The sequence below is a fragment of the Carassius auratus genome, chromosome 24 (assembly GCF_003368295.1).
Source record: "Carassius auratus strain Wakin chromosome 24, ASM336829v1, whole genome shotgun sequence".
NCBI lineage: Eukaryota > Metazoa > Chordata > Actinopteri > Cypriniformes > Cyprinidae > Carassius > Carassius auratus.
This window is the reverse complement of record NC_039266.1, coordinates 18,957,575-18,982,281: the sequence shown is the minus strand read 5'-3', so window position 1 is coordinate 18,982,281 and position 24,707 is coordinate 18,957,575. Positions and strand designations below refer to the sequence as shown.

At 37.3% G+C, this 24,707-nt stretch overlaps 1 long non-coding RNA gene across 1 annotated transcript in view; it reads left to right on the top strand.

Moving 5' to 3' along the window:
* Positions 1 to 24,707, top strand: part of LOC113042523 (uncharacterized) — a 59,033-nt gene that overhangs the window by 23,741 nt on the left and 10,585 nt on the right. Inside the window, exon 2 of the long non-coding RNA XR_003275589.1 lies at positions 6,379 to 6,450. This is a non-coding gene — a long non-coding RNA (uncharacterized LOC113042523). The remainder of the gene's footprint in view (positions 1 to 6,378; positions 6,451 to 24,707) is intronic.

The window sequence follows — 24,707 nt, the reverse complement described above, 5'->3', positions numbered from 1 at the left end:
TTTAATATTATTTTGTAGAAACCATGGTATTTTTTTCTGGATTCTTTGAATTAAAAGTTCTTTCTTTCTTTCTTTCTTTCGAATGGTAGTGTATCATGGTTTTCATAAAATATTTTACATCTTAATTATTTCAATTATATCTTTTCACCTGTAGTGTTTATGCATTACTTTTTAAAGACTTGTTTTTCATATTGACGTATGCGTCAAGAGACGAAATGGAAATTGTGTTTTTTTTCATACACTATATATCAGAATTTGCAGCAAAGTCAATGTTAATGCCTCCACATGCTTCCATGCAATGCATTTTTCACAGTCAATTCACCAATAAATATCAGAGGTTCAGAGAACACAGAGTCTGTGAAGGCGCTCGTGATTTTCCATATGGATCGTCTGCCACAGAGTTATCTTCTTCATAAAGAAAAAGCAATGAACGTTTTAGTGATCCTTAAAATAACTTTTGTAGCGATTCGGACGCGGCATCATAATTGTCCTGCAGAATTGTGCTGGATGCCAGAGGGGCTGTAAACATAGTTTTTTACAAGGAATCCATCAATGTGCAGTGTGTCTATAGTTTCCGAGTTCTCCAGAAAATATGGTGGCATGTAGTCAGCCGTTATCTTGGTCTGTCAGGGCTCAGGTGCCTGCACATTTCCTCAGGGCATCTGTAGCACACTGTCGGTGAGGAGATTTGGCTACACTTCCCTGCAGGAGACGTCTCGTATGGGAACGCGGTTCGAGTCGACGCTATTAGCTGACCAGAGCCTTACCAATATTTGTCTTTCTGCTTCAATAGCACAGGTTGAGGCTGGAGATAATCTACCACACAAAAGACAAGTCCAAGTTTTGCAGCAGCTGCGGAGATACAAGCGGAAACACACTTGAAGTGGCCTTGTTTTTTGCAGATAACGCCACTGTTTACTGATGGTTTTCTTTTAATAATCTGTCTGTACAGTCTAATCCAATTTAATGAGTCTCCAGATTGCATTATGATCCCCAGGTTCTGTGAAGGGCAGGTAAATCTGCCAGATGCGAAAGCTCATGTGTTTTTTTGATTCTGGTTTTAGGCAAGACAAAAAAGGTGGTGGAAAGGAGAAAGCAATGCGCACAAAAAAAGTGTGGCTTTTCAAGGTGAATTCAAATGTTATTCAGTGTAAATGTACTAGCATTTCTTTAGAGGTCATGTGTGCCTGACTCGTTGGTGAAATGCTGATTCACTACACATTTGCACTACCTTTACCTTTAAACATCTACCCTGGGCAAAGGATGATAGGAAGGCCCTGTAACCACGCAGATTGCTGTATGACTCTGTGTATGCAGCTTGTGACCTTCTTTCTATTACTCAGCTCTGTTCCCTGTCATTGGCTGGGGCTTTCTAGTTGGGACTGCTTCTAGTTTATTAGGCATCAGAGCTAATTGCTTTAATGAGACATGATGAAAGTGATGGAAGGGAGAGGAAAAAACTTAATTTGAATCCTTTCTGGAATTTGTTAAATAATTCAAATTGGCTTGTTCCGCGCCAGGTCACCGCTGAGGTCCAAAGATGGAGTGTAAACTGAATATCTTAAATAGATTTTCCTTTATAACCCAATCATTCTGCGTCTTCCTTGAATCTAGTCTCGACCTCACACTCATTAGATGAATAAATTACGGACAAATTACCACAATTTGAGCGCTAACAGTTTTTTTCTAAGTGATATTAGGGTTCTTTGAAGCTCTTAAAGTAATTATGTTTTTACTAAAAAAAAAAAACATCCTTTTTTAGGAATTCTGATGTCTAATGGAGACTATCTATCTATCTATATATCCATCTATCTATCTATCTATCTATCTATCTATCTATCTATCTATCTATCTATCTATCTATCTATCTATCTATTTAATGTCTGTCTGTCATTCTAAATATTGTTCTGTCTATCGTTCTATCCATACTGTCTGTCTTTATAGATATTTAGTTATAGAGTCTATATTTTGTTATATAGTTCCATCTGTTCATCCATCCATCCATTCGTCTATCGATCATGTGGTCATTCTATCTATCTATCTATCTATCTATCTATCTATCTATCTATCTATCTATCTGTCTGTCTGTCTGTCTGTCTGTCTGTCTGTCTGTCTGTCTGTCTGTCTGTCTATCGTTATATAGTTCTATCCATCCTTTGTTATATCATTCTATCTATCATTTTATCTACCATACTGTCTGTCTGTCTTTATAGATATATAAGTCTGTCTGTCTGTCTATCGTTCTATCTGTATTGGCTGTCTGTCTTTAAGATTATATATATATATATATATATATATATATATATATATATATATATATATATATATATATATATATATATATATATATTCCATGTGTTCATCCATCCGTCTATCTATCATGCGGCCATTCTGTCATTGAGAGAAATTGTTATATACTCTCATCCATCCCTCTATTGTTATATCGATCTGTTAATCTGTCTATCTGTCGTTCTGTTATTCCATTCAACCATCCATCCATGTCTTATTATTCTGATGTCATTTAAGTCTAATATGAGAAATACATCTCTTCTTTCATTACTATCTATCTCTCTATTTTGTATGTTAGATGTTCATTACTTAGTTTGGACATTGAGTTACCTTTACTCCAACACCAGCTGGCCAACATCCAAAATATGCAATGGCCTAGTCAATGTGCTACTTTAGCACATGCTTTAGTCTTAAGCAGTGAATTAAAGTGTGTGCGAGAGCTCATCTCTAGTTACCTGGCACTACAAGCCACAGATCAGCATGGCTATCGATCGCCAGCGTCTGAGCCGATATCGTAAGTTTCGGGTGAGAAAATGGTGCAGTGATCAATGCGTTTTATCTGTTGGAACATGCATACCTCAACCTCCCTCCCCCAATGCCACCCATCCCATAATGCCACACTTTCCTCCTTTCCTCACAGGATTTAGCCTTCACTACATGGATTAGAGCACCGCATCCACCACCTAATCCATTCAGGCGAAGGGGAGGAGATTACAATGTTGGGGTTTGATGTTAATAGAAACCCTTAATAAGTCTTTTTTTGCGCTTTACATGCTTCTTAATGTATAAAGGAAAACACAAAGGGCTTTTTATGCCTGCTCAGCTGGCTGTGTGTGCGCTACCAACAGCACTGGAATCATCTGAATGGGTTGAGACTATGGACGGGCTGCTTTCTGTCATGCTTTTTCTTTAATGAGATTTCCTTATACAGCTGGTCGTCTTGTCAGTGTCTTTAGGGTCTTTTCTTTTTTTTCTTTTTTATCTGAGGAGAGGGAAGACGGAGTCATTACTGAAGCTTTTTGGCTGAGAACTATTATTGATAGGGATCCCTTAAAAACCATATCACAGATTTGATGAGCGTGTCATACCACCACATGTAATGAGTCTTATTAATCACCTTTATGTTAAAGAAATATTTCTAAATCTCTTGAGGACTGTTAATCTGCTTGTCCTCCAGTGTGGATATAACAAGTGAATCTGTGTGAATGGGAATGGGAAAAAACAAACAAACAAAAAAAAAACACACTTTTTTTAGTAAAGCTTTTTAATATGTAATAAGTAGTTATTTTGTAAATTCACTTTTTTTTTTTTAAAAAAAAGTATCATGCTCATTAAGGCTACATTTCTTTTTAGAAGAAAAAAAAACCAGTAATATTACTGTAAAACAGTAATATTGTCAGATTTTAAGACTGAAAAAAGCATTTATTTGAAACAGAAGTCTTTTGTAGCATAATAAAAGTCACTTTAGATCATTTAAATGTCCTTCCTAATATCTGTAATAAAAGAAAATTCTTAAAAAAAATTAGAGACCCCAAACTTTTTAAAACACTATACCACTTAGTTTTATATATACAATTATTATTATTTTTTATATACCTTTTGTAGATTTGAACAATTCAGCTTATTTTACATTGGAGCAGCATTAATTAGGATACAAATTGGGATATTTGGATTTTTCTAGATTTATAGTTGCATTATGGTATGGCACTTATGGGCTTCTGGTCCCAGCTATTTCAGTCTCCGGCTGAACATATTCCACCACTTTAAATTGATTGTCATATTTGAATATTTGCTATTCTTTGTCCCTCATGATTGTCAAGGGAGCTGAAGTTTGATTTTTGCAGTGTAAATCGTATATATATGTGTGTGCGAGCACCATTATTGAGTTATTCAAATTACAGACTTTGGCTCGCAGAGAGAGCGCTTTGAGAATGCGGAGCCCACGCACATTATTTCCCAAATATCTCTGCTTCCCGATGCAATATTTCCTTGTCACCCACAAGCTCAGACAGTGCAATAATTATCAATTTCCATATCATTGTGTTTTTATTGTTTGAGCAACATAAAATAAAACATTTGTTAATGCCACTCAGTTAGACGAGAGCAGCATGGAAAGATGAGGGAGGGAAATGTAATTAAAAAAAAAAATCTCTGACTTGCACTTTGTCTGTAATCATGTAAATTGAATGTCAGTCAGAATGGGCGAATGCGCTCTGTTATTAGATTCCAAACTCCTCGTGCCCGCCGCGTGCCTCACCAAACGCTGGCTCTGCCACCGTCGCTACTGTAGGAGACTCAAGCAGCAGTGCTGACAAGCTCACTGCTGTCGTGGTAGAAATATGAGCACTGTTTACATCAGTCAAGTGATTTATTAGTAGAACGCTCTTTGAAGCATAGTTTTTGTTCAACTACAGATTTCATACCACGTTCACATAACCATCTACAGTCAAAAAAACCAAACAAACAAACTAAAAAAAACATTTAGTATAGGGACCATTCTCACTATTAACTAGATGCTTATTACCATGCATATTTTTTTACATTTTGGTTGTTTATTCTACATCTATAATCCTACCCAATACCTAAACTTAACCATTACCTTACTAACTATTAATAAGAAGCCAATTAGGAGTTTGTTGTGGCAGAAGTCATGGTTAATGGTTTGTTAATGGTGAGAATCGGAACTTAAAATAAAGTGTGACCAATATTACTAACATTTGTCGTTGCTAGTCCTGTTGTCAGTCACATGACTTTCCTTGCGTAGAGGTTTAAATGCAGAGGAATCCCTGGATTCGTTCCACTGAGTAGAAGCACTTCTTCAAGGGTTGTGATTGATGTGAGCTGTCAAGTTCTGAATGGGGACCAACTGTCACCTGAGAGCTGGATGAATAAAATAATTATTCACGGTCAAGTTTGCATGTGAAATTGCATTACATGTTTTTCCAACCATCACGCTTGGCTTGAGATTGAAGTCAGTTTCCAACTCTACTAGCAGTAGATAAGATGGGAAGACATGTGCTCCTCCAGTAGACAGCTTACTTCACAATCATAAATTCAACTGATTGATTGATCCTGATGTATGTTTTTATATATTATTTAAATAAATAATAATAATAATAATACATTTATAAATAAAAGTACCATATGTAAAATTTTACTACTAATAATAAAGAAAGCAATATGTATAAAGGCTGCTAAATAATAATAATAATAATAATAATAATAATAATAATAATAAATGTGCAAACGATATGTATAAAGGGTGCTATTTAAAAAAAATATCAAAACAAAATAATAATAATAATATTCGTGCAAGCAAGAAGTATGAAGGGTGCTATTTAAATGAATAAATCATAATTATAATAATAATATATTTATAAATAAAAGTAGTGTCTATGTATATGTATTATTTTAATTTATGAATAATAATAATAATAGTAATTCATTATTTTAGTTGAAGCTCAAAATGTTTCACAGGTCAGAAAAAAAGCTTAAAAAATAATAATAATAATAATAAATGAAAAAAAAAAAGCTGATAATTAAAAAAAATATACAATAAATCCCTCAAGTCTGATGGGGGAGGAATCCAGGCAGCTGTTGGGAGTGGAGGTTGTTTTTTCTATTGCTTTTTGTATGCTTGTTTGTCAGTGCGACTTGTGCTTGAATTTATAATGTGGTCTAAATCCAAAGTACTGAGGAGCGAAAATTGTGTCTCCTTGTAACTACCTGCTTGCCCGTACCAGCAGGTTTCATTCAAACTCCTCACCTCCCTTCAGGGGTCAGGGGCTAGAAAAGGGGCGATTGCCATGACAACTGCAGTCCGAGCCCCAGAACACTTCAACATTTCGTACCAACCCAGGAGTTGGCCGTGTAACATATGATGAATCACGCAGCACAACCCTGGCAGTGCTGTACAATCTGCATGAGAGCGCGGAGGAACAGTCTCACTGATGATGTTTGAGTGGATTATTTTCAAAGCCTGTGTAACAGCCCCGATCAATTAGATGCACCGCACACACGCAAACATCCAAACAAATAACAGCACCTCCTCCGTCATCTCATTTCTCTTGCTCTCTCTCTTTCTCACAGAGCTGCATGAAGCTAGAGAACAATTTTGATGACATCTCTGAGTGAGCGTGGAGCACTTCGGGAAGCGGTGAGGTAAGACCAGGTCACCATGGCAACAGTCACAGATGTGGCGAGGACCAAAGCACTAGTGGTGGTGGTGGGGGGGGGGCAGTCATTCTTCATTATTTGGGGAACAAATGAGTTTATTGCCAGCGTTCAGTCGGCCTCTCGAAGGTATTAATTTGTGCGAGGAGAAGGCGTCCCTTAGGGCTCCAGATCAGCTATATGGCGACCCGGAGCAAACTGCGCTCGGCTAACCTGTCAATGTTTAATTTGACTCTCTGGAGCACCATATCGGCCGTCTTCATGCTTGTCTCTTTCTTTTTAGTTCTAAGGCAGCACCACTAGAACTATTGCTCAAACTTCTGTGCAAACCATTATTACAGAGTATTCAACTTTGACACGTACTGTACACGTACATTTACTGTATGGCTCTTGAATAAAGAGTTGAGGTCATATTCTGGTGTTTGGTTTGTGTTTACTAGTCATTTCTGCCACTTTAAAAGTAGTTAGCCTGTTTAGTTTGTGATAACAAGTTCAATCGGCTTGAAGACTGTAGGCCATGTAACAATATTTTGTTGACATCTTTGGTTTGTGTTTAGTTCTGTAGTGCTTAAAGACTTTGATGGTCATATGGAGGCATTTAGTTGACCCTTTTAGTTTCTTAAGGCTACTTCAGTCTTTTATAGCTTTAAACGGTGGCATTTAGTTAATTTTGTTAGATTGTGATATCTTGTTCTCTCATTTTTTGTAGGCCTACTTAAAGGTGTTGTATGTAGGACTGACTCCGACTGGTTGAAATAGGTATTGCAGTCCAAACTCAAAATATTGGAGAGTTTTTTTTTTTTTTTTTTTTTTTTTACCTGGCCCCTCCACACAGGTTGCCAGATTGACATCACCGACAGGGACGAGCACACTTGGCGATGAATAAAATGAAATACACTGTGTTTTCCGCCAACTGGCAACCTTGTTGTTAAAAAAACTTGGTACGTCATGCGCCCTGAACTGCTTCTGTTTACAACAGTGAGCGCAAGCTAGATTAAAGTGATTATTACGTTTTTAATATGGAAATTTTTCTTAAAAATTCACCACAGGAGGCCATTGTTCACCGCCCGGAGCCATGTGAGAAACTTTTTTTTTTGTATGGATGGGGACTTTTTATACAACTTCTTTTTGACCGATGCATGCAACACCCGCTGAGTGGCTTTAAACATCTTGAAAGATCGAAGGCAATTTTTTATATAACTCCGACTGGATCTGAAAGAAGAAAGTCATATACAACTAGGATGCCATGGGGACGAGTAAAACAGCTTAATTTTCCTTTTTGGGTGAACAAACCCTTTAAGATTAGTTCAGTCATTTATCGCGCTAAATCTGAAACATTAGCTAAAACAGTTGCAATTAGCTAGTTTCCTTATTTTGCGATAACTAGTTCAATCATTTAAAGCACTTAAAGTAAAATATTTAGGTTATACAGTGGCATTTGGTTGACCTGTTTAGTTTCTAAAGACTGGTTCATTGATTTTTGGCACTTAAAAAAAAAAACCTTTGGATAAAAAGGTGGCATTTAGTTGCCCTGTTTGGTTTGTGATGACTAGTTTCATCATTTGTTGTACTCAAATAAAGACTTTAAGTCATAAGTCAACCCTTTTGAACACTACATTTACACTACCACTCAAAAGCCAAATTTATTTGATAAAAAAAAACTGTCATTTGTGAAATACTGTTACAATTTAAAATAAGTGTATTCCATTTTAAAACTTAATTCATTCCTGTGACGACTGTTTAGCTTTTTTCCCGTCTTCAGTGTCACATGAAACTAATATACTAATAAGATTTCACCTGCAAATCCTTTATTAACACTAAAAGGCAAGCAACAGCCTACAATATGTAAGAAAAACCGGGGTTAGTTAGAAACTTTTCTCATTATTATCAACATGTTGAAAACAGTTGTGCTGCTTTATTATTATTATTATTTTGGAAAGTGTGAATAGAAAGTTTAAAATAACAGTGTTTATTTGAAATATAATTTTTTTATTCCAATATCAATGTGTATAACTGTCATGTTTGATTATTGTAATGCATCATTGCTGAATTAAAAAAAAAAATCTCTTACTGACTCCACACTTGTAGGTAGTGCAAATGACAAAAAAAAAATAAAAATCACATTTGATATTTGTACCTAAACCAAGTACATTTGACTAGTTCAGTCATTTGTGGCAGATTATAAAAATTTTTTTTGGTTTTACAATGATATTTATTTACCTGTTTAAGACCATTGGTCATACATTGATGTTTAGTTGACCTCTTTGGTTTGAGATGTCTGGTTTCTCATACAGCAGCATTTAGTTGACTTGTTTAGTCATTTATGGTACTTAAATGCAGACTTTTAGTTTATATAGGGACATTCAGTTTATCTGTTTAGTTTGTGATGACTTGTTTAGTCATTTAACTTCCATTAAAACTTTAGAAAACACAGTGGCATTTAGTTGATCTTAATGAGGCACTTATACAAACATTTCAGATCATATGGCGGCATTTAGTTGACTTGTTTATTTAGTGATGACTAGTTTATTCATTTGCACTTACAGAATGTAGGTCATGCAGTGACGGGAATCTGTAAATCGGCACAGTGACCTCATCGGCACTAAAATAGCCAAGCAGGTTGTTCATCATTGTTCGTTTCTTGACAGCCTACAACTTCTTTGAATATAAAGTAGCTTCTAAAGTGACTATATTAAAGTCCAGTATATTTAAAAAATAATAAGAGCATTAAATTAATTTCTCATCCACTTTCATCTCACCGATCCACGGTGCAAGAATAGATTTATTGAGGAGTGTGTTGAGATGACAGGATCCGGTGTTCACTGCGAGCGTTGTAAAAATCTCCCCTAATCTGCTTAACTTCATTAGAAGAGATCGAGGAGGATTACAGTGAACTGCATGTATATGAACATAATTCCTAGCAATATTTAAGCGGCTCATAGATAAATACATCATCAGGGATGCACAAACAGCAACAAAATAGCAATTAATTAAATTCCCTTCATGGAAAATTGCCCGTTAGTTGCCAGGCTTATGAATTATGGCCTGGTTGTGGTAATTGGCTGGATCGATGGCAAAGGTTATGACAAGGAGAGTGCTTATACTGTACATGCAAATGTAAATATGAATACAATCACGTCCATGTGCCTCTGATTTTTTCCTTATATTAGGAAATATTCTTTCCTGTGTGACAACTCACCTCAGTTTTAATCATTTCATATTTTTATGCTGTTGCTTGCTTCTTAGAGTTCATAAGACATTTTTTGCAGGTGAAATCAAATTGAAGTGTGCTTGTATCTCATGGGATTTATCTGATGTCACACTGTTCACTGTTTCTGCCCACCGCAGTCCGCCGAAGTAAATGCGATTTTACCTGATAATTACCAAGACAAAAACAGAATAAAGGAGAGTATGATTAGAGATGCAAAAAAAAAAAAAAGCAGCTTATATCTGACCCTGTGGTAGGCTGGCGGGGTGGCGGAGGTGAGCGCAGATTGGTGCCAATGGAAAAGGTTCCTTCCCTCAATTATGCCTGTTCCAGGGCGTTCAGCGTATAATCACACGGAAATAAGCCTGCGACATGACTTTAATTGAGGAAGTTAACAAGGTTAGCTACACTTCACCAATTTCACACTGCACAAATCACTCCGCAGACCTTTAGAATGAATATCTATAAACCTTTTACCCAAAAACAAGTGCTGGAGAATAAATTTAGGCAATCATGTCATTAATCTCCTGATAGAAATGGGAAACTTGCAGACCCTCTTCTTACACTCTTCAAGCTAAAGGAAGCAATATAACGTAGCTTAACTGTTCCTCTGCTGTGGCACACCTGATGTACTCAATTTCCTTTTGCTGGGGAAAATTAAGGGCTGAATTTAATCTTTAATTCAGTTGCTATATTGCTATATATATAAAACATTTGTGCTGCTTAATTTTACGTTTATTATTATAATTTTTTTTATTCTTTTTTGGAAAATGTGATCTCAGGATGTGATGTGATTTCAGGATCTCTGATGAATAGAAAGTTTAAAATAACTCTTATGACTATATAAATGTTATTACTGTAATTTTTGATTAATTTAATGCATCATTGCTGAATAAAAAAAAAAAAAAAAAAATATATATATATATCTTACTGACTCCACACTTATAGATAGTCCACATGTCAAATTCATCATAAAAAAGCGATCAATAAAAATCACACTTTTGATATTTGTAAATAAACCAGTTACATTTTAGATGGCAGGAAATATAAAAAAGCTTCAGTCAAAATAGAAACAGACATTTTGTCTGTTTTATGAAGCTAACTATTCCCCAGAAGTTTGCCGTTTGCCTGTTTCCTTTTCCTGTCAAGATGGCACCTTCCTGCAGAGCGTGTCTGTGATCTCAGTGAGAGCGAGCGAAAGGCGCTGTAGGCAATCACCTGTTAACTAAGCAAGCAAGATCTTTTATTTGGATCCCTTTTCAAGCTCCAGGCGCTGATTTCCAAACCTGCTGAGCGACTCCAGGTGGTAAAGGGCGGCAGACCTTGTGCGGCCCATCTGCAGCTGTGGAGGTGATCTTAGAGGTCACGGTGAAGGTCAGGGGTACGGTGTCCACTCACAGCATTAGTGAAGGGGCTAATGAATGCCCGCTCATGCCTCCTGCCTCGCTCCCCATAGTGCTCACTATTATTCAGACCGCTGTCTGTCTCTCTGGTGTCTGATCAGTCAGCGGAGCCGCATCCGCACTGTCACAGCGCTGAGGGATGGCCGCCCGTTCCCTAAATGCAAGCTTATGACTCACACGGATGTACCAGCCGTCATCCGTCAGCGCGCTGATTTGCTCTGATTGTCCAGCGGGCTGCGCTCTGGGCGTCGTTAACCCCTCTGTCACTCCAGAGAGAGTGATGAACTTGGCTTGAGGTAAACATTGCCCTTAAAGCATCCCCACACATATCCAATAGATATATGAATTTCAATTGGATTTCAAATGGCCTGGACCTTGAGAGGACTTCGGGTGAGCTTTGTCAGTGCACCACTGTAGGGGAGAGCACTTATATATTCAACCCCCTCAAGCGCAGAGATTAAGGCCAAAGATTCTCCTTCAAAATGACCTCAGGGCCTTTGCGGTTTCTTTTCTTTTTTTCTTATAGTGAGTTTTTTTTTTCCACTTAATGTGAAAATGATTGTCACTGTTGTTATTGCTCATACTTATTACTGTATATTTCTGCACAAAACTTCAGCGTTACTCGTCGTATATCTCGTATATCTGGCCAATCAGATATAAGGTTTTCATTCAGCAAATGATGAAACAGGCTCAAAATCCAATTGTCTGAAAAGGCCACAAGTGTCAGAAGAATTTGAGGATGACTCAAGAATATGACACCCAGCAAACCACCTTGCTATGTTATGGCAACATCTAAAGAAAAAGTTATATTCTATGATTATTTTATTTACTATCATGGTATTTAGTAATATTTTAATATTAGTTTTATTTTATCATTAGTTTTAGTAAAACATTTTTTAATTTTCTAATGTGTGTTATGTTTTTATTTATGATTATTTATTATTATTTAATATATTTTGATTATATTAATATTTAGATTTATTTTATGTCAGCTTTACTTTTAATAATTGTTTTACTCTAACTTAAGTTAGAAAGCATTTCTATTTTTTCAATTAACAAATTGTTAACTGTTATTAATAGATTTGTTAATAATAACAACACTGCACTTGAAACCACTTGCAACACACCAAGTTATTTGGCAACTTTGAAATTGTGCCAGTGTTTTTCATTTTTATTTTTATAAATGTTACTTTTAAGAATAGTTTTCTTTTCTGCATTACCTTTCAGAATTGGCATCTTTTTGGAACGTTACCAGATTTGATATTAGAAATATACCAGAGTTTTGAACATTCTCTTACTCAGTGCCATGCAGTACTTAAAATTATGGCATATAAGGCTAGTGAACAAATACACTGCTGCAGGGCCGTCGCCAGAACAAACCAAATGGGGGGGCATTTAATTTTCATAGGGGGGCACACTTTTTTTTAATGATCTGAGACGGACCATAACATAAACCCATATTAGGCTATAACTAAAATAGACCACAATAGTCTTGTTTTGTTCAATTATTCAAATAAAACACTTCACCGTTTGATCTCAACGTATCTGTTTATTGTCTCTTAACATTTCCAAAACCTCCAAACATTTATTCTGAGATCGCATGCAAAGCGCAGCTCAGCTGCACAAAGGAATTGCGTATAAACAATACAATACTGTATGCTTAACTAAATGAATTGCATGATTTATATATACATATACATATACTTACGCACAAACTGCATATTGTAATTTGAATTAATAAAACTACTAACACAAAAATAACATATTGAAAGGTCTGCTGCTGGAGACTTGCCATCAGTGGCGGCTCCAGACAATTTTGATTGGGGGGGCAATGGGGGGGTCCTAGTCTTTTCAAGGGGGGTCTCATGAAAACCAACAAAAATACAGTGGACATGGCTAATAACTGCATTTTTCTGCTACTAAACAACAAAAACACCTTTGCAATGTAAACAAATGACAGGCTATATTTGTTATTCATATCCTTCACACTGCACTTTCATGTCAGGTATATTATGCATTTTTACTGACATTGATATTTTTACATTTATTTCCAGATAGATATTATTGAGTTTACAGGCTAAAGTGGTCTTGCTGTTGTAAACACTGTTGCTTTTGTAGAAAAAATATTTGCATCACATTTAAAATATAATTATATTTTAATTCATTTTTGAATTGTTTTTATTTTTATAATGATAATTCAGAGAATGAGAAAATCTGAATAAGCCTTACTAGTGTTGTGATAATTATTTTTACATGTTAAAAATAAATAAGTACTGTAATATAATAAAAGTTTATTCAAATAACATAAAAAAGACCAGACCCCTCGATGCATGTGAAACTTTTCTCCCTCAAACAGCACGCTAGTGTTACTTCTACACTACAGCAAAGAGTATAGAAGTTACTTCTATACTGTTTGACTACAGGCTACACACTGCAATATAAACAACGTATCTGCATGTTCTCACATCACATCGTTCTTGTAAAATAATAATAAGTAAATAAACACCAAAATCACTTCGCTGAGAATGAAACACCACTTACCAGCTGCCACGATGTTGAAAATATCCTCTAGCAATTAAAAAATGCGCGTGCAGCATGAGGAATCTTCCTGGTTCGATGAGGTCGTAGTCAGGTGAACGGTCATCATGTTGGTCATTTTATTTACGGCTAAATTATTATTAATAAATTGTACTAATATTATGATTTGGCGTGGGCAGGCATTCACAAAAGTTTATGTTATTACAAAAAAAAAAATGAGGAAATTTTGCTTTGACAAAAGGGCACTTAAGGGGCAAAGGAGCAGGTGCTCAAGTGAACCGGTTCTTTCGGACAATTCGATCAAATAAACCAGCTGAAAAAAAATGGTTCACCGGTTCTTTTGCGCTCGATGTAATGCCGTCATTGGCGATGATTGCCCTTCATTCAAGCCTTTGGTTTACCCGCGCTTATAACATTAGTACAGAATCAGTTCAGAATCAATCACCAAAAGAATCAGTTCGGTTCAGATGCGCTCTGTGTCAGTCTGCTTCACGCTGAATCACGCATGCGCAGTTATCATCAGCTCATCGGTTCTCGAATCGGACGCGTCCGACAGAAACGGTTCTCGGTTCAGTGTATGAATAAATGTCGAAATAATTATTATTTATTATTGTTCTGCGTAGTTTGAAGAGAAACATGTTTGGATCTTTATCCCGCATATATATATTTTTTAATCAGGAAGAGGCTGGGGGGTCAAATGGGGGGTCAAGGCATTTTTTTGGCAGGGTCTTGAGACCCCCCAAGACCCCCCCTGGCGCCGCCGGTGCTTGCCATTGGTTGTTGTATTTGAATAATTAATAAGGTAGGTCTTTGCAAGGTTTGGGTGCTGTTTTGGGATGTTTTAACAGTCATTTATGAATATAATTATATTTAAAATTATGTTCTGTGTAATAATGCGTTGAATAATGAATCGTCTGAATCATTTCTGAAGGTAATGTGTTATGCATTTCTAGTGTTACCGTTGTAGTGATTACTGTTCATGTGAGCCAAGTTCTGCTGAAACAACATTATTAAGGCAACAATCTAAAGCAATCAAACGACTAACTGCGCGTTCACACCAGCGGCGTCGGGAGCGTTAAAAATCGCTCTTGCCGCTCTGCTCTGCTCACGACACTGCAGAAAGATGCGTGAGCGCTCTGACGCTGACCGATTGCTTAATTTGTATTGAAAATGGCCGTAAAGCAAACAGACTCGTTGATTTTATACAGATGAACCACAAAGAGGTTAACGTTATAATAATCCAATTTTAAGATCTTTATGATCTTTTACTTAAAATGAACGATCTCAAACACCTTGGTCCACGTATCACTTTTTAATTATTTTTTTATGTCCCTGTACGCAAACAGGGACACATCATAGATTACTGCAAACGCGAAACAGTAATAATCAACCTGTCTTCTATTTTGCTTGGGAACTAATGTGATCGGAGCTGCGTCCTCTGGAATCCTCTCAAGCGGTTGATATGTTCCAATTGGTTGCTGCCCAACCGCGTCATAGCTCATTACCATAAAGTTGCCTTGATTTAAACTCTGCTCGACGCTCTCAAAGGCCAAGTCGCGCCGCGCCGCTCCTCGCAGCTGCTCGACGCTGGTTTACATTGAAAATGAATGACTTCCGGCCACTTTGACGCTCTCGACGCCGGCGGTGTGAATGCACAGTAATGCAAGTTTGGTTAATTGTTCTGTGCGTTACGTTTAGGGGGGCACAAAAAGTCATTTGGGGGGGCACTGCCCCCCGATGCCCCCCCTTGACGACGGGCCTGCACTGCTGGTATACAGTACTTAAAAAAAATAATAATTGCATTTCATAAAACAATGATTTGGTGTTTAGTGGCATATTGAGCCATAGCGCTTGTGCTAGTGATGCTAGTTTCAGTACAGCATTTTGTCATCTATTCTTATCCTTTTTCTTTTTCAGTCCAGTAAGTGTGTGTGTGTGTGTGTGTGCGTGCGTGCGTGTGTGTGTGTGCGTGTAAAAGTGTGTGGGTAACCTCTGATCTCCACACCTGATCTCAGGTCAGAGCAGCTGCATTAATTGTGAGATTCTGTTGGATTACTCACAGAAAGCTTGTGGGCTGATCTCTGTGGTCTTCAGCAAGTATTGTGTCGATAACATTGACTTTCTAGCAGCGCTTGCTAATCAACCATTACTTATTGCTATACATAGGGAAAGTGATTTGATTTGAATAGAAAACTAACTCATCCCAATATGCTCACAACACTGTAGTAAAATTAAAAAACATTGAATTTTGTGAAGAGGTATTACTTTCTTTTTTAATCAGCTAGATCAATGTTTAATTAACTATAGAAATAAAAATATCCTCAGAGTAGGTGTTTGAAAGCTTAGCTGTGTACCACTTATGTACCACTGCTAGCATGCATTTGCTGAAATGTTAATCAAATGTGTTGCAGTGTGTGTGTGTGTGTGTGTGTGTAATCTTGTGACCCAAACCAAAATTTTCATCAGCCATTACTTCAGTCTTGAGTGTCACATGATCTTTCAGAAATCATGCCAATATGCTGATTCTTTATATGATTTGCATTTTGCAGCTCGATATTCATAATACAAACATGCCGTAGCAAAGTAACAAAGGCCTGCTCTCACCAGACCATCCGAGAGTCTGCTTTAATTGGTTAAAAAACCACAAGTGTCGAAGCAATTAAGATGACAGGTGAAACTGTGCAGCAGGCATGTACATTTAACCTTACTTGTCCACTTTGACAGATCCTACATTCTCCCGCCATATATGTTACCATGGTAGCCACGCGTTTGATTCCATTTAACTTTAAATACCTCAAAAGTGGATTTCTGCCCGATGCTAGCACCCTTAAAATTACAGTTTACGGTTTGTGTTCTTGTCATGTGAATGGACATTTTTATAGTTAGATCAGCTGCAGCTGGATTAGGAATGTCACATCTAGAACGTGATCTACACCTGACAGCTTTAAGGGATGTGTCAATCAAATGCATATGATCCTTCAGCCGGAGATCTGCAAACGCACACGCACACACAGACCATGCAGGTCTCTGCATCTTCATTTTTCAGTCTGCTGTGTTTGCAGCTGTTGGTTATCCCCCTGATCCCAGACAGACCCAGGCCGGGTGGTTTTGACAGTTCTGACGGCCGCTGTCCTAACCCTCAGCGCACAGAGTAATCTCACCTCACCTGGCGCTCTCTTCCCACCTGTCCCCAGCCGAGCTGCACCGCTGACATCATTAAACCTGCAATCCAGATGCCAGAGCAGACTGACACAGCTGCGTCTATCGGGCAAGACAGATTCAACACATCATACGCATGTGTTCAGCACAACCTGTGCCATGGATGAGAGTTAGCAAAGCCCTTAAACACAATTCAGAATAAAACGGAACAGGTTTGTGACTGCCAATGATCTCAAAATTGTCTCATTTTACTTACTGTGACAAAGGTTTTTTTTTTTTTTTAACTTTATTTCAGATGATCAAATAGTAACTAAGATTGGGTTTACACTGGGGGGAGATTTCAACATTGAAGGATAACTATTTCAAATCCAATTTAGATTGTTAGGCTGTTAACATATGATGAATAGAATAGAATAGAATAGAATAGAATAGAATAGAATAGAATAGAATAGAATAGAAAGTGTATTGCAAAATTAAATCTGATATATTTTTTATTCCACATTGGTTTTCTGTAGTATATACTTTGAATAATGCATTTTTTTTAATAAAAATTTTGAATCTATGCTGTTTTTATTTAATAGCAAATTGGATTAAAACCCATGTTGCACAATATGAATACTTCAGCTAATCCCCAGTGTCTGTCAAATTTAATTTTATTTATTAATTGAATTGTAATTGAAACGTAATTTTATTACATTTTATTTTATTTTATGCTGCAATATGTTGTTGTGACACAGGCCGAGCCAATGTCATCAACACATGCATTACCCATAATGCAACAGCTACGGCCTTTTTGTTAATCTTTCTTGACATTTCTTAATCATTAGATTTCTATAGATAGATTTTGGCTCTTTGTGTGAATCTTTTTTTTTTTTTCTACTCTTGGTGCTTTTGGCGCAGCTTTCATCTGGGCTTTTTTAACTCCTTTGTTGTATTCCTAAAGCACCCTGTGATTAAAAGAAGATACAATTTGCCGCAACCCCAAGATTATGAACAGAATTATTAGTTTCTCCAAGAAAAAGTGAAGAGCTGAATTTGTGGAGACAACTAATTCATAAAGGTAAGCAATCATTAAAATGGCAAATCCTGGGAGGCCTGGGTTTTATTGAATTGTACTTTTCCCATCGCGGGTTCATTTTGGCTGAGATATAATGAAAACAATGAATTGGGAGATTAGCTTCCTGCACATTCTAGAACCCCATAATACACTCATCATGGAAAACATTCAAATGCTAGATTATTACTCAAGTAAAACGATAAGGTAGGAAGCAGAGGGAAAAGGGGGAGAATAAATCAGCTTGCAGCGGTCCGCTAATCAACAGCTCCTTTCATTTGAATGCACTGGATTATTTTATTTCTTTCTTTGTTTTTTAATAAAAGAAAATATAAAGGAAAGAAAGGAAAATTGTATGCATTTGATTGCATTACAGCTCAGAAAAGCCCTGGCACTGTATCTAATGCACTGCACTGCAAAGCAGTCTTTTCCTGAGCGCCGCTCTCAAAACCCAGCTGAATTGCTGTGACCTAGAGCAATTCTTGAACAAATAAGATTGCCTTCGTATGTGCATTATTTTCTGTTGACATTTGCTAAGCACTTGGGCTGCTGGCCAGGGGAGACGGATGAGGGTCTAAAATGTGTCTGGATGTGCTGTGTCTTTAATGTTACCTTGGGAGGAGAAAAAAGACAATGGTATTCCTGTCCACAGCCGTAGTGCGGAGCCCCGGCGTGTCAGAGGAGGAAATAGGTTATTTTATTCTCACTCTTTCTCGTTTTCACCCTCTTTTTTCTCCCCCGAGCTACAGTTTTTGAAAAGATAGACAAAAAACGCTCAGCAATCAACTGAAGGTGCCCCTCTCACAGATTCTCATTTTGATCTGTTGGGTCTCATCTTTATGAATGTGTTTATACATTTCGACCTGCCATGGAACAGCTGTTTTTTGGGCCGTGTGTGTCAGCTTAGAATTTTGCAGCATTTTGTTTTCCCCCAGAAGTCCACTTAGAACATTAGTCAAGGTTTTTTGCAGCAGAATGGTCTAAAACAGTCAAAACAATCATTTAGTTTTGCATGGACATTTTTCACCTTCTCTCTGACCCTAATAAACAAGCTGGATTTTGTTGCTGTACGTTGCAGGCTTCCATATGAATTTGACCTCTGTTGTGAATACAGGCGTAGTTCATACCGTTTGTTGATATGTGATGGGTTTTTCTGTGAGAGCAGAATAGTGAAATATTATATATATGTATGGAAAGTATTCAGACCCCCTTAAATTGTTCACTCTTTGTTATATTGCAGCCATTTGCTAAAATCCTTTTAAGTTAAATCATTTTTCCTCATTAATGTACACACAGCACCCCCATATTGACAGAAATTGGGAAACACAGAATTGTTGACATATTTGCACATTTATAAAAAAAGAAAAACTGAAATATCACATGGTCTGAAGTATTCAGCCCCTTTGCTCAGTATTTAGTAGAAACACCCTTTTGATATAATACAGCCATGAGTCTCTTTTGGAAAGAAGCAACAAGTTTTTCGCACCAGGATTTGGGGATCCTCTACCATTCCTCCTTGCAGATCCTCTCCAGTTTTGTCAGGTTGGATGGTAAACGTTGGTGGACAGCCATTTTCAGGTTTCTCCAGAGATGCTCAATTGGGTTTAAGTCAGGGCTCTGGCTGGGCCATTCAAGAACAGTAACTGAGTTCTTGTGAAGCCACTCCTTCGTTATTTTAGCTGTGTGCTTAGGGTCATTGTTTTTTGGGAATGTGAACCTTCGGCCCAGTCTGAGGTCCTGAGTACTCTGGAGAAGGTTTTCGTCCAGGATATCCCTGTACTTGGCCGCATTCATCTTTCCCTCGATTGCAACCAGTCGTTCTGTCCATGCAGCTGAACAACACCCCACAGCATGATGCTGCCACCACCATGCTTCCCTGTTGGACTATTGGACAGGTGATGAGCAGTGCCCTGGTTTTCTCCACACATACCGCTTAGAACTAAGGCCAAAAAGTTCTATCTTGGTCTCATCAGATCAGAGTCCTTCAGGTGTTTTTTTATCAAACTCCATGGGGGCTTTCATGTGTCTTGCACTGAGGAGAGGCTTCCGTCGGGCCATTCTGCCATAAAGCCCCGACTGGTGGAGGGCTGCAGTGATGGTTGACTTTCTACAACTTTCTCCTCCTCCCGAACTGCATCTCTGGAGCTCAGCCACAGTGATCTTTGGGTTCTTCTTTACCTCTCTCACCAAGGCTCTTCTCCCCCGATAGCTCAGTTTGGTATGCCAGCTCTAGGAAGGGTTATGGTCGTCCCAAACTCTTCCATTTAAGGATTATGGAGGCCACTGTGCTCTTAGGAACCTTAAGTGCAGCAGAATTTTTTTTTGTAACCATGGCGAGATCTGTGCCTTGCCACACTTCTGTCTCTGAGCTCTTCAGGCAGTTTTGGTGCTTTTGGCAGTGTGGGCAGGTGCCAAATCCTGCTAGAAAATGAAATCAGCATGTTAAAAAATCTGGTCAGCAGAGGGAAGCACGAAGTGCTCCAAAATTTCTTGGTAAACGGGTGCAGTGACTTTGGTTTTCAAAAAAACACAATGGACCAACACCAGCAGATGACATTGCACCCCAAACCATCACAGATTGTGGAAACTTAACACTGGACTTTAAGCAACTTGGGCTATGAGCTTCTCTACCCTTCCTCCAGACCTTGGACATTGGTTTCCAAATGAAATACAAAACTTGCTCTCATCTGAAAAAATTACTTGGGACCACTTGGCAACAGTCCAGTTCTTCTTCTCCTGATCCCAGGTAAGACACCTCTGACGTTGTCTGTGGTTCAGCAAATTCCTTGACACGTCTGTGTGTGGTGTCTCTTGATGCCTTGACCCCAGCCTCAGTCCATTCCTTGTGAAGTTCACTCAAATTCTTGAATCGATTTTGCTTGACAATCCTCATAAGGCTGCGGTTCTCTCGGTTGGTTGTGCATATTTTTCTTTCACACTTTTTCTTTCCACTCAGCCTTCTGTTAAGATGCTTGGATACAGCACTCTGTGAACAGCCAGCTTCTTTGGCAATGAATGTTTGTGGCTTACTCTCCTTGTGAAGGGTGTGAAAGATTGTCTTGTGGACTGTCAGATCAGCAGTCTTCCCCGTGATTGTGTAACCTAGTGAACCAAACTGAGAGACCACTTTGAAGACTCAGGGAACCTTTGCAAGAGTTTTGAATTGATTAGCTCATTGACATGTCACCATATTCTAATTTATTGAGAGAATTAATTGATGGGTTTTTGATAAATGAAATAAATAAACTTTTAAATAAATAAACTGAAATAAACTTTTTCACAACATTCTAATATATTGAGAAGCACCTGTAAATATGTGTGAGTGTGTGTATATATATATATATATATATATATATATATATATATATATATATATATATATATATATATATATATATATATATATATATGCTTCAATGACATGTAAATTAAATTGAAATTGGACTCTTGGTGTATGCACCAAAAGCTAAAAAGTTACTCATGAGATGTTTTTCGCTATGAATAAAAACATAAAAACAAAAAGCATTTTCTGATACAATCAGACATGTCAATAAGTTATTTGCTCGTTTGCTTGTGCGACAACATGTCATGCAAATTTTCTGCACAAGTTGAATTTTTTTAATTTGCGCACATTCACATCTATTCGCATCTTTGCATTGACTTTATAATCTACTCATGCAAATAATTAAATTCACCTTTGGTGTGCACACGCCATTAGAAACATTTTACAGAGCATTAAATGGGACAAAAATCTATGTAGTATGCAATTTCGTCAAGGATTTTAGTCTATTTTCATGGAAAACATTGTGGATCATCTCATACATGGACTAAAAGCCATTTTACAAAGTCTTCAACGAAATTAATACATTAATTTGAAATTTAAATTTAAATGAAAGCCATTATCTTTATTTCTATTCAACAAAATAAATAAATAAATGATCCTGAAGCGAAAAAAAAAAATGTGGTTTCCACAAAAATGTAATGTTTTCAGTATTGATATTAATAGCAAAAATTTCTTGAGCACCAAATCATCATTGATTTCTAAATGATCATGTGACACTGAAGACTGGGGTAATGATGCTGAAAATTCAGCTGTGCCATCACAGGAAACATTCTAAAATATGAATTTAAATAGTAACAGTTGCAAAATAAATTATATTATCATATATAAACTTAGAACAGTTGCTATAGTTATGAAAAACAAAAGAAAAAAAGTGGTTAAAAATTCAGAAATACTAAAAAGTATTAAAATAAAAAAATGTATTAAAATTGGTTGAACGATTATTAAGACAAACATTTTACATTTTTCTTAACATTTGTCATGCAAATCCAAAAATGTGTATTAATAAATGCATTTTTATTTAATACATTTTTGCTAATGTATTCATCATACAGGAAGCTGAATTTGAACCACTGCACCGTTTCATGTTCTACATGCATATTTTGTAAGATACACACACCGATGATCATAACAGATGATATATCGCTGATTTGGAAGAGTGCTTTTTCCTTCACAATAAGCGGAGAGGAACGCCAGCAAGAGAGATATTTATGCGAGCGTGGCTTTATGTCTTCCCGCAGCTGCTCGGTGTCCCCTCTCTGTATTAATCATCTCAGTGCAGATCAGAAGTGCGATAGGCCCAGCATCCTCCGAGATTAGCCTTCATCTCAGCGTCAAAGACCACTCCAGACCCTCTCCCGGGCATAGACTCCTGCAATATCCCTAATCCTTTAGGCTAAGGATAATTTATGATCAAATAAAGAAAAGCAGGTCAAAACTAATGTCACATTATAATCAGCCACCCTGGTATATAAAAGCAGGACGGTAGGTGCTGTGTGGTCCTTTGTGGCGCTGGTACCTGGCCACTGCACTACAGTAATTACCCCACTGTCACCCCAGTAAGTGGTATTAATGGCAGCCTTGTGCACTCTAGTCCGCGGCGGGCTTTGAGAATTGTGAGACGGGATTATTATGGGCACCCAGCTGCGTGTGAATCTAAACGTGCAGGTGTTACTTGAGCGTTTGCTCTGCTCTTATCGGTGTGTTTTGTGTACTTTTTGTGTCCGCGTTCATGGCAAAAGTTGTGCATTTCACATCGAAGGCAACGGGGAGGCTTTTTTTCCCCTCCCTTGTTTCCTTGTCTCCTTTTCCTTGCTCTGTTCCAGTCGTACGCCACCCCCTCCCGCACCCCTGTGCTCATTGTAAAGGAAAAAGCACTCTTCCGTATTACTGATACATCATCTGAAGTCATTAGCGTGGTGAATTTTTAAACAGCTGTGTGTTTGTAAAATGCAAAGCTACAGTAGCAGCCCTCCCTCCCTTCCTTCCTTACCAGCAGCCCCAGTCGACTGCCTCCTGTCACACGCCATTCACATCCAGGGGCCAAACGTACCACATCCCTCCTGATTGGGCATGAATATTTAATTGGGCGGCTTCAAATTATCCTATTTGTCATTCAAAACCGGTGTGTCATCAATATGGCGTCTTTTGAGATGTAGTTGCTGGGAGAAAAATCCTCCGGCACAAAAGCTGGGGATTGATTTCCTCTGGGTGCCGTAGAGTGTTTGTAATTGGCTGGAATATGGCGTTCCAGTGGGGCAACGACACAAAGTTCTCTGTTATTACTGTAAATAACTTTACTTTGCATTGCATGTGGGGTAATTCAAGCACAGTCTGTTTTCTTACAGATGATTGAAATGTGCAGATGCACCATGTCAGAAAAGCTGCCCAACCAATCTGAACATAAAGGCCTTCATTAGCAGTATTGATAACAAGGTGTGTTGCATATTTGCGCATTGACTTTCTTAAGAAATGTTTCTGGCCTTATTGTGCTCAATTGAAGTAAATGTTTGACTTTGTAATGTTTCATCAATGTGAGATCTTGCTCTGTCTTGAAACAACTTTCCTTTACAGTGCTGCCACTTAGGCATATTATTGGGATACTGTTAATATTCAAAATGTTAAAAATTAATATTCATGAAAGAGTAAAGATTTAATTCATTTAAGTGTTTTTTTGTCTTTATATATATATATTTATATATTTATATATATTTTTTTTTTATTATTCATTGTTATTTTAGTTTTAGTTATAAAGTATTTAGTAGATCAAGTTGAACTAAATGAAAATGAGAAATGTTGACTTGGCAAATAGCTGAAATTAAATAATACATTAATGAAAAATGTTTGAAAATTAAAATGTCTTACTATAATAACTAAACATAACCAAGAACATGTTTAGCTACTTCCAATTGCTAGTCAGATCAGGAAGATGAGACATTGCCATTTTCAAGAGCGTTTTGTTGGACAGAAAGTCCTGTTATACCCCTGCGCATGCAGGATGAGTCACCTATATTTTTGGTCCATTTTCCAGGAAGAGAGAGTATTTTAAATGCATATATTCACTAAAACCTAAAATGTTTAAGAATAAACTCACATATATATGGCCTCAAAGCTAACAGACATGGACTAAAATTCACAAAACTTAGATTTTCATTTCATGGGTGTCTATCTCTTTTTTTCTTTTAGCATCTCGGATATAGCAAGCCAACAAGATCAGGGACACGTCAGCCCAATAACAAACTGCAAAACCAACAGAAAGAGCTATTATCTAACTCATCACATACCATATATTTCCCTTACGTTGTACAACAGGTTCCTAATATAAGATATGTAACTTTCGTATCAAATATATTTCTGTAGAGGAAGGCATTTTTATCTTGGTATTAATGTTTACATTTCATATTGCATGAATATGAAATGTCATATTTTTCTTGCTGTGATCTCTCTGTTTTTTGTTTTTTTTTACATCTGTAGTGTGCTCTTTTTTTTCAAACAAAGTCCAGGGATTTCAAATGCCGCTATAAGTCACATTTTATATATGTA